This window comes from Octodon degus, unplaced genomic scaffold, assembly GCF_000260255.1.
Source record: "Octodon degus isolate 3935 unplaced genomic scaffold, OctDeg1.0 scaffold00202, whole genome shotgun sequence".
In the NCBI taxonomy this organism is placed as follows: Eukaryota; Metazoa; Chordata; class Mammalia; order Rodentia; family Octodontidae; genus Octodon; species Octodon degus.
In genome coordinates this window covers 4,423,434-4,433,408 of record NW_004524778.1, presented here as the reverse complement: position 1 = coordinate 4,433,408, position 9,975 = coordinate 4,423,434, and the positions used below count along the sequence as shown (strand labels likewise).

The following is a 9,975-nucleotide window of genomic DNA, read 5'->3' as shown; positions in this document are numbered from 1 at the left end:
TACTTAGGTGTTAAATTCCTTTGCCAGACAATACAACAGTCATAGAAATGACAAGTTAGCATACTCAGTCTCTGCTCATGCTCAAGGTGAGGGCAGCCACAGTGTGCACATGTTGCAAAAGGAATTTGAGGAGCTACCTTGGAAATCTATCCCACCCCCATCAGCGATATTGCCTTCTGATCACCAAGGGAGTTTAATATTTTCACCTATGATTATTCATAGACAGCTAATAATCTGTACCCTCTGGATATTGCTCCTCATAGATCTTATATGACATATGCAGCAAAATTAAATTAAAGACTCTTACTTTCAATAACTTTGTAAAAAAGGAGGGAATCCTAATTATATGTATATGGAAGTAAATACTGCAATGAAATAATATTGAAAATTTTTGCATGAATGCTTCAGTGTTTTTCCTTTAATCAACAAATACCTTATTGTTGAATAATTCCTAATCCTTCCTGTATGTCTATGTGAATGAAGAAGATATAGATACTTTGTACTAAATTGGTAGGATAATTTTAGGACACATATGAGATTCTGGTATCTAAACAGTTAACCAGAGGAAATGCTTCATTAGAAACCACTGTTAAAATAGAAAAACAATCTTAGAACTTATTTTTAAATTTCTGAAGAATTCAAAAAGTATTTGGAGGGCTGGAGAGATATTTCCGCTGCATAAGCACTTGCCTGGCAAGAGAATTTGATTGCTGGTACCACATACAAAAATGTATTTGTATAACTTCAAAATTAATCCTCAAAAATTGTAGATAATTGCATTAAGTTTAAAAACAATGGCAAGAAATAATTGTTATGTTAAAATAGTCCACTTTATTGCTAAGAATTAATGTGTACACTGTACTCATCCATATGTTTCATGGGTCTTTCTCATTCTGTTTCAAATATGTTACTCGTATAGTCTGAGAAGGTAACATAATTATATTCAAGCCTAAATCTTACACGTCAAAAAAGCAATAATTTTGCACATTTTTAGTATACTATTTCGTTCCTCTAGTTATGGATTTTCATCAAGAAACATGCATACATGTTATGTTTTCTGCTGGGGATCCTCAGGCAGGAGGCTCCAAAATCTGAGGTCAGTACAGACAATTTAGCAAGACTATGCTTCTAAATAACAGTGAAATAAGATATTTTTTAATGTCTGAGTATATTACCTCAGTGGTAAAGTGTTTGACCAGGATGAATTCAATTCTCAAAAATCACAAAAATATTTATATACATACTTATATGCATAAAATAAAAGCAATATGATATGAAGCAACTCAGCACGTATGTTAAAAGGAGTCTATTCTTATACAACAGTATTATGAATTTTACCGACTCATGTCTGAAAATTACAATTATTAGATTGCTCAGTGTTTTAGGTTTGTCAGAGCTGAATTTGGTGCTCCTTTTTTGTAATTAGCAGACTTCTGTTTTTTTTTTTTTTTTTTTTTTTAATACAGCCTCACAGTATGTTAGCTAATTCTACCAGGTAAATTCTGAAGGAAATGTTCACTGAAAAATCCATGCGTTGGATTGTAGGGTCAAGAGGTGCAAATTAAAACAACACTAAGACTGTATTTCACTCAAGACAGAATGGCTATCATTAAGAATCCAATCAACGACAAATTCTGGAGATGCTGTAGGGAAAAAGCAATCCTTCTCCCTGTTGGTGGGTGTGCAGAATGGTACAACCACTGTGGAGATCAGCTTGCAGATTCCTCAGAAAGCCAGGTTAGAGGTCCCATTGACCAGCCTATTCCTCTTCTGGGTATCTTCTTGGAAGAATTAAAAATATCATACCTCAGTGAACATATGTACTCGTGTTTATCGCAGCATAATTTGTCATTGGTAAATCTTGGAAACAGTCCAACAGCCCATCAACCAAGTCAGCCATAAAGAAGGATGAATTTGAGACTTTTATAGTTAAATGGAAGCAACTTCAGGCAATACTCATAAATGAAATAAATCAGACTCACTAGTGTAAACATTGTATTGTCATCCTAGTGTGAGAATTTATAGGAATAAAGTCTAAAATATTCAATAAATACTGTGAAATGGGAAAATTGTTTAAAAGGAAAAAAAGGAGTAGAATTGGGAAAAGGGGAAAGGAAAGAAGGAAAACGGAGAAAAATGCAAGTTAGCAATAATGTTAATGTCTCTTACTTTATTCAAAAGGAAGATTCTTGCTAATTAAATTTTAGAATTAACTGCTTTGAAGATGACAATGTTCAATGTATTTACTCTTTTTATCCTCTACTCTTCTGTTATGAAATTTTGTTTTACAATCTATCCAGAAAATTAAAAATAAAAATTAAGTAAAAGAATAGAGTAGGAACACAGAGGAATATGTGGTGTTAAACACATTTGAGGAATTAATCTACTAATCAAGATTTAATAATCTGAAGACATAAAATATTTTTCTAACTTAAAAATGCTAACACTTAGGCAATAGAGTTGCTTTTATATGTATAGAAATGAAGAATATAAAATGGAAAAGTGTAAAATCATTATTTTTATTATAAAAGAAAAAGACTACATGTTGATGTCCTAACAGAGCACATTTCACATAGTACAGCAAGTAAAATAGAGATTTTGAAGTGATTAAATAGTTTTCATTAATTGCAATCCACATTTTATTTCACTCAAACTAAAAATCCCAGAACACATAGCTCAGTAGCAGAATTTAAGTACAATGACCTGACATTAGTATTTCAAATATTAATCCTCTCCTTCTTGTTATATAATAGCCTTGTAAAGTTACTGCCTCCCTAAGGAGAATTAAAGAACTTTCCTCAAATATATGTTGCCACAATTCACAGTGAACATTATGAATCATTTCAAGGCTAAGTTATTCGGTCCTTTGCAATTGGAGTAAAAAAGAGTTTCTGTATTGATGTTTGTAATTCCATCCAGCTAAAATACCCTAAACCGAATGTCTTAACACACACACACACACTCACTGCACACACCTAAACACTCACAAGCATGCGCAGATATACAGCTCATATTCTTTTTTTTTTTTTTTTTTTTTCACGTGTGGAAGTCCTTCTTTATTAGAAAATAAATACAGAGTCAAACAGGTGGGCCAGCCAACATCTGCAGTTGTGGATGCCAAAAGGAAGGAGTCTGTCTTGCTCAGAATTCAGATTTCCATGAGCTGGTCATTTCCCACAATCACCTCATTTGTTCGTTTAGCTTTGGCTTCGATCCTCTGGCCACATCCAATCAAACAGTCTTTAATGTCTGCTCCCTTCTCAATCACAGCATTGTTGCAGATGACGCTGCCCTGGATGCTGCTTCCTTCTTCCACAGTGACTGAGTTCATGAGAAGGCAGTTGGTGACAGTCACTCTATCTCCTATGAGACAGGAGGAAGCAATGACTGAGTGCTTAACTGATGACTTTTCTCCAACCTGTGTATCTGGTCCAATGAGACGGTCAATTCCAACCAGGTGTTTGCTGGAAATCTGTGCTGATGAATGGATTAGTGATTCTTCAGGACAAAGAACAGGCAGCAATTTGGGCACCTGTCTGTTTGCTTCCATGTAGAGTCCCAGTGTGCTCACTCTAGAGCAGAGGCCTTCTTTCATGATGTGCACGTAGCAGTGTACCCGTGAAGTGGACAAGTCGTCCCATCTATCTCTGCGACAGGCATTCCAACAGGTGTCATAGGGGGCCGAGGTCAGAGTATTGCCTTCTTTTATAAAACTGTAAATATCTAAGGATTTCGGTTCCTTTTTCTTTACATCCTCCTCTTTTTCTTCTTGTCCCTGTTGTGAAGAAGCTGAGGAAAACTGTTTTCTTACTAGGTATGGAATCAGCTCACTCCGGATAGAAGTGAATGAACTATTTTCCATTAGGAAATCTACAACGTATTTTTTCAAGCAGTAGAGATGGGCATCCACGAGGCCTGTATGGAAGTGTATTCTGGGGTACTTCTGCAGGATGGATCCCTTAATGACCAGCTCTTCATCCAAGTCTGCTTCATTAGCCATGAAAAGTAGCCTTTTTCCTGTGCTGTCCACTCCAATGAAGTCACGCTGCTCCACTGTTTTCTTTTTCCCCTTTTGACCTGGAACTGGCTCCAAGCTATCTTGGCCTTTTCTCATTAACATGGCGAGTGATGCATCATAAGCTCTGAAAAGGTCCACAACTTCATGTAAGGCAACATCTGTTATTAAATCACAGCTCAGGACCAACACATCTGTCTTAAGCTTTGGATATATGTAGCACAAAGAATCTGCAGTTCCCATGTCAGCATCATCAGGAATACACACAATATCTGCCTTCATTTTCATCTTGAATTCTGCACTTAAAGCCTTTTGGACATCCTTGATTGTAATCACAATGACTTCTTCAAATCCAACACGCTCAAGCAGGTTCAGTGGGTACCAAATTAAAGGTTTGTTTCCAACTGGAAGCAAAGGTTTGGGAATGCTGGAAGTCAGGTCTGTCATCCGAGATCCCCCACCAACTGCCATCACTACTGCTTGAAATTCCATTATTTATAAACTCAGCTTCCAGCACGTAGCCACGCTCCCAGAGCTCTCTCATATTCTTTTAAGAGTACATGTTTCATAGATCATTATAACTCAAAATGGTGATCAAGTTTAACGTTCATCTTCAGATGGATAAAATACTTACATGTTTAAAATTTTGGACATTGTTTATAATTTTGGATCAAAATTAATGAAAATGAATTAGGTAAATGTACTAAGATGTAATGATGCTTAATTAAACTATTTTGTATGAAACTACATTTCATGTACCCAGCTCATATAATATGCAGTTAGAATTGTATGCGCTAAAATATTTACCAAACGTTATTTAATTACATTCAATTTTAAATAATACCTTTAAATAATGATGATATTTTGCATGAATTTCCATTCAAAATACTCCATAATGCAAAGTGATATTTTTGTAAATATTAATCAAGTTCATTTTAGATTGTATAGTTTTATGTACTTTATTTGTAGATAGAAAGTCAAGCATATTAAAAATCCTTTAATAAATCTTTATACAGAAGCTATAGCGATAAGTGAGGAAAGTAGCAATTATATTTAAATTTATAAAGAACAGAAGTAACAAAAATTTGACAAAACTAGACAATAATATTAATTATATTAATAATTCATGGTTCATTAATTCAGTGTGATTATTAATAAAGTATCATTTACACTATTTAATAATTCATTTTTCTTCCTTTACACTTTTTAACATTTTTATTTTCTGTACCTTTTAATCATTAGTGGAATATTTTAGTTAATTTTTCTAATCTTATACTGCCCAAAACATTAGATCTTTACACTTTTAGTAATTATTTTCAGATAAGGAAAGAATATGGGCGCTACAGTGCTTGTTCTAGCGTGGTTGAGGCCTTGGTCTACAACGATGTTGTGCCTATTGAGCATCTCCATCATCATTAATATGGTGATTGTTATTCTCTTTTTAAGCTTTAATTTGCATATTTCAAATTATCTCAGAAAAACTGCATCATAGCATATTTCCCACTATATAAGTAAAAAACATTTCACCTCTGAAAAATCCTGTTAAATCTTTTCTGTACAGTTTTGGATTTAAAGTATTTTTTTTTCTGGTAAAGCCATAGAGAATGTTCTTATAGGTGCCACTCTTCTGACTATTGAGCTAATATGGAAGAATTACTAGAGTCCGTACCCTTAGTGACATAAATCAGACCACGTGTCCAAGTGTTGTACTATCTCCTTAGTGTGAGAACCTGAAAGAGAAAATGGATCCTGAAGGCTACAGTGGATACTGGGAAATGGAAATGCACTTACTCAGAAGGAAAGAGTTACTCAGTTGAGGAGAAGGACAGGAGAGGAATTGGGGGAAAGAGATTAATCTATGTATGTAAGTGGGGTGGTTTGGACAGCTGTACTGTACATTTCTGCTGGTCTGTGGAAAGAAGTAGGCAATGTTTAACTTGTTTCATCTTTCTTTTCTTTTTTGGTGGTATCAAGGATTGAACTCAGGACCATGAGTTTCCCAGCCAAGACACTTATTCCACTGAGCTATATCCCCAGCACCCTCTTTTTTCTTTTCAATTGTTTGTACTTTTTTCTTCTTTCAGTCACTTGTATATTTCTTTCTTTTTTTCTCCTTCCAATTTTGCATGCATATATCTGGTAATATGAATAGCTGGTTGGAAGGCAACTCTGTGTATTACAACAAATACAGTGAAATTCATATTACTTTGTTAAGTGAAATACTGTATCACTTGTACTTTATTCTGCTTTTAATACTATTTTGCACTCTCTTTATAAAATAAAAAAGGAACTATTATTGAGTGAAAACAACTAAGTTTAGATTTCCTTAGTTTTTGCCTAAGTGCTTTTTGTTTCAGGATTGTTTTCAATTTTCATGTCTCTTTAGCCTCTTATCTAGAACATTTACAGAGAATTTTACTGTTACTGATAATCACCACAGTGTTGCACACTACTATTAAAGAATCTGCAAAATCCCCTCATTACTCATTATTGTTATAACTTTTTCTCAAAATGAGTTCAGAGCTTTGGATGATTTGACAAGAATTTAGATCAAGAACCATTTAACTAACATCTAGAAATACTAGTACCCACTAGATAATATTTTTTATGATGACTATTTCATCTTCCAGAGGTAAGATTTTCTAATTTTTTGTTATAATAGTAATTTTTCATCCTTTAAAATTTATACTTTGCTCCCTGGACAGATTTCACCACATAAATCTTATACAAAAAGACATAGTGCTGGGAAATCCATGCTTTAGATCCAGGAAGAAGGAGGGACATTTGAAAATTTTTTCCATGGGGATTTTTCTTCTGTCCTATGTATTGGTCCATTCAGTTATTAATTAAATGTTATAAACTCTTTGAAAATATTGATTTATTTATAATAAATGCACTTTGAATCTTGGACATTGGATGGCCCAGTTCCACTAGTGTGCCCTATAAATGTATAGATAATGATTTTATTTTTTAGCATTGTCTTATTGTCAGATAGTACAAGATGCTCCAGGCTCAAAGTTTGTTGAAGCAAGTGTGAAAGAGTTGGCATATTCATTGCTGCTAGAGAATCTTGCTTCTATTCCCTCTCAGATTGCAGTATAATAAGCTACATGTATGAAACTAGCCAATGGATATGTATTTATCTATAAATATTTATATATTCATCTAGATTAAGTAAATATCAACTCCTGGGGCTAGGCCCAATTCTATCCTGCTAATACATAAATTCTTCTTTCCTCATTTCCTTGTTTATCTGTGAATTCCCATTCTAATAATGAAATATCTTGATGGTATCGTCTGCAGGAAATATACTTTCTATAATTGGTCCATCACAATCTACATGTATTGCAGTTGAAGAATTAATTCATATTTCCAGAGGAAAATTTTAACTATTAAGCATTAGTATTTCTCTGCAATTTCTTCCTCTTGGGTTTTTGGATGTTAGTTATTTCTGAAGGTAATTGATGACCAGCACCTTTGTCTCCAATGAGGTTAAAATATTTGTAATGCAGTTAGATTATATCACAACATTTCTCACTCAATGCTGTGATTTTTCACAACTTCTTAAAGAATGTTAATTTGCATATTTTATAATGTAGTATGTGCTATGAATTTTAATGTTTTGACAAATTCATAGTGCTACATAGCCACAAAACAAGTCATATAGAAAAGAATCACGCCTTATAATGTTTTCACTACCTACCTTGCCCTCAAGCACATTAGTACCACTTATTTTCTGTTTCTATAGTTCTGCCTTTTGCAAAATGTTACACAATGGCAATCCTATAGTTTACTGTTCTTCAGAATTGTTCCCTGTATTCCACACATGCATTTTAATGCTTCCCTAGCATTTTCTGATTGATTGTTGGTTTCATGTCTTTGTTCGGGCGCTTCCCAGACTGTTTACACGTTCCCTCACTGAAGAAAATCTTGGCTGCTTCCAGTAGTTTTTGCTAGTACAAATAAAGCTCTTGTAAATATTTCAGTCCAGTTTTTATGTAGACATAATTTTCAATTTATGTTATAAATATTTAAGAGAATAATGCTGGACATATGGAAAAACTAAGTTTACTTGGTAAGAAACTGCCAAGCTCTCTTCAATGTTGTGTCATTTTGCATACGACCAGTAAGAAAGGAAGCATTCTTGCTATTCTGTGTTGTTATCTATAGAATACTTTGTTGGATTTTGTTTGCTTGCTCCTTGCTGACATATTTTGGTAGCTTTCTAAATGGTTGGCAGTGTGACAATTATGTTTGTAATGTCCAGTGCCCTACTGAAAAGTGATATTGAGAATCTTCCCATATACTAGTGTTTTCTTTGATAAAATAGTTTTTTACAACTTTTACTTGGACCAACCGAATAGCTCAGAGGATTAAAGAGCCTGCAAGCAGGCACAGGGGCTGGGGGTTCAATGCCTGAGCCTGCCATGCTGGCCATGTAACCAGGGCCTGTTGAAATAGCAATTGAGACTGGGCATGGTGGCATGTACCTGTAATCTCAGCTCTTGGAAGGCTGTAAACAGACAGATCACTATGAATCTGATCTAGTAGTGAGACCCTGAACACCCAGTAGACCCTTCCCGAAAATACAAAAAAAAATAACAATAGTAAAACTTTTATTTATTTTTTATATTCAGGGAAGCTTTGGACTTATAAAAAGAAATGGAGACTGAGAAGTACAGTTTCCATAACCCACTCACCCACTCCTTGTATTTGCACGGCCTTCTTATTTATGATCATCTTAACTGGGGTATGTGGGCATGTGGGCATGTGGGCGTGTGTGTGTGTGTGTGTGTGTGTGTGAGAGAGAGAGAGAGAGAGAGAGAGAGAGAGAGAGAGAGAGAGAGAGAGATACTGAAGAACAAATTCAGGAGCCCACAAATGCTCAGCACAAGATCTACCACTGAGTATATCTCAGCCCTGACCATATATATTTGTTTGTTTCCTTATTATTTGCGTTCTAAGTATTGTTTATGTGACTTGGACAAAAGTCTGTAATTAATATTTGCAAATATTTTATCTTTGTCCTCCCTTGTCATTACACTCTTGTCATAGTGATTGTCATAGCAAATAATTTTTATCTTTTCTAAAGTTCAAATTATCTGATTTTCTTTCATGGTCCATGAAAGTTGTTAGTTTATTTACCTTTTTATTTTTTTCAGTATCAGGGATCCAACTAAGGACCTTGTGCTTGCCAAGCAAACACTTACTCTACTGAGCTATCTTCCTGGACCCGACAGTTTTGGTTTTATATCTAAAGATTCACCCCCAACTGTAAGATAAAACAGAGATTCTCATATGGTTCTAGAAGCTCGAAGATTATGGTATTTTTAAAATGCACTTAGGACAGGGTGTACAGGGTCTACAAGATCTACAGGGTCTCACTACTTAGATTGGACTCATAGTAATCTTCCTGTTTTCAGACTACCAAGTGCTGAGATTATAGGCATGTGCCACCATGTCCAGCCTCAGAGTGCCCCGGGGGCCGGACCAGCATGGCACTCCGGGGATTGAACCTGGCCGCTGTGCTCTGCCTAAACAGGCACTTTAGTCTGTATATTTCTGTTTTGCAGGTAATATGAGCAGATTTTTCTGAAATATGCAGTGTACATATTTCATTTAACTTTTCCCAAATATATGTCCAAATATTACAGTTGCTTTTGTTGGAATGACTAATCTTCTTTCAGCTCTCCTGGGTCTTTTCAAGTTACAATTAATTTTTTATGTGTATATTTTAGGGGTTATTTATTGTTTTAAAGAAAAAAATAAACAACACAAACCATGGTTTAAATTTTAAAACAAAACAGTAGGAGAGTAACAATGGTTCATTCATTACTTCAAAGTAGTTGTTCATACTACAAGATATAGGCATAAAAGATTGCTCAAGTAATGTAAGTGTATACTTTTCCTTTTAATGAGGCAATAGCAATTTTAGTACAAGTGTCTTAACTATCATATAT

At 34.6% G+C, this 9,975-nt stretch overlaps 1 pseudogene across 1 annotated transcript; it reads right to left on the bottom strand.

Annotated features, from left to right (window-relative positions):
- Positions 1 to 3,046: 3,046 nt before the first annotated feature.
- Positions 3,047 to 4,532, bottom strand: LOC101574471 (annotated as a pseudogene). Its single transcript, XR_001117354.2, has one exon. The product of XR_001117354.2 is annotated as a translation initiation factor eIF-2B subunit gamma pseudogene (transcript).
- Positions 4,533 to 9,975: the final 5,443 nt, after the last annotated feature.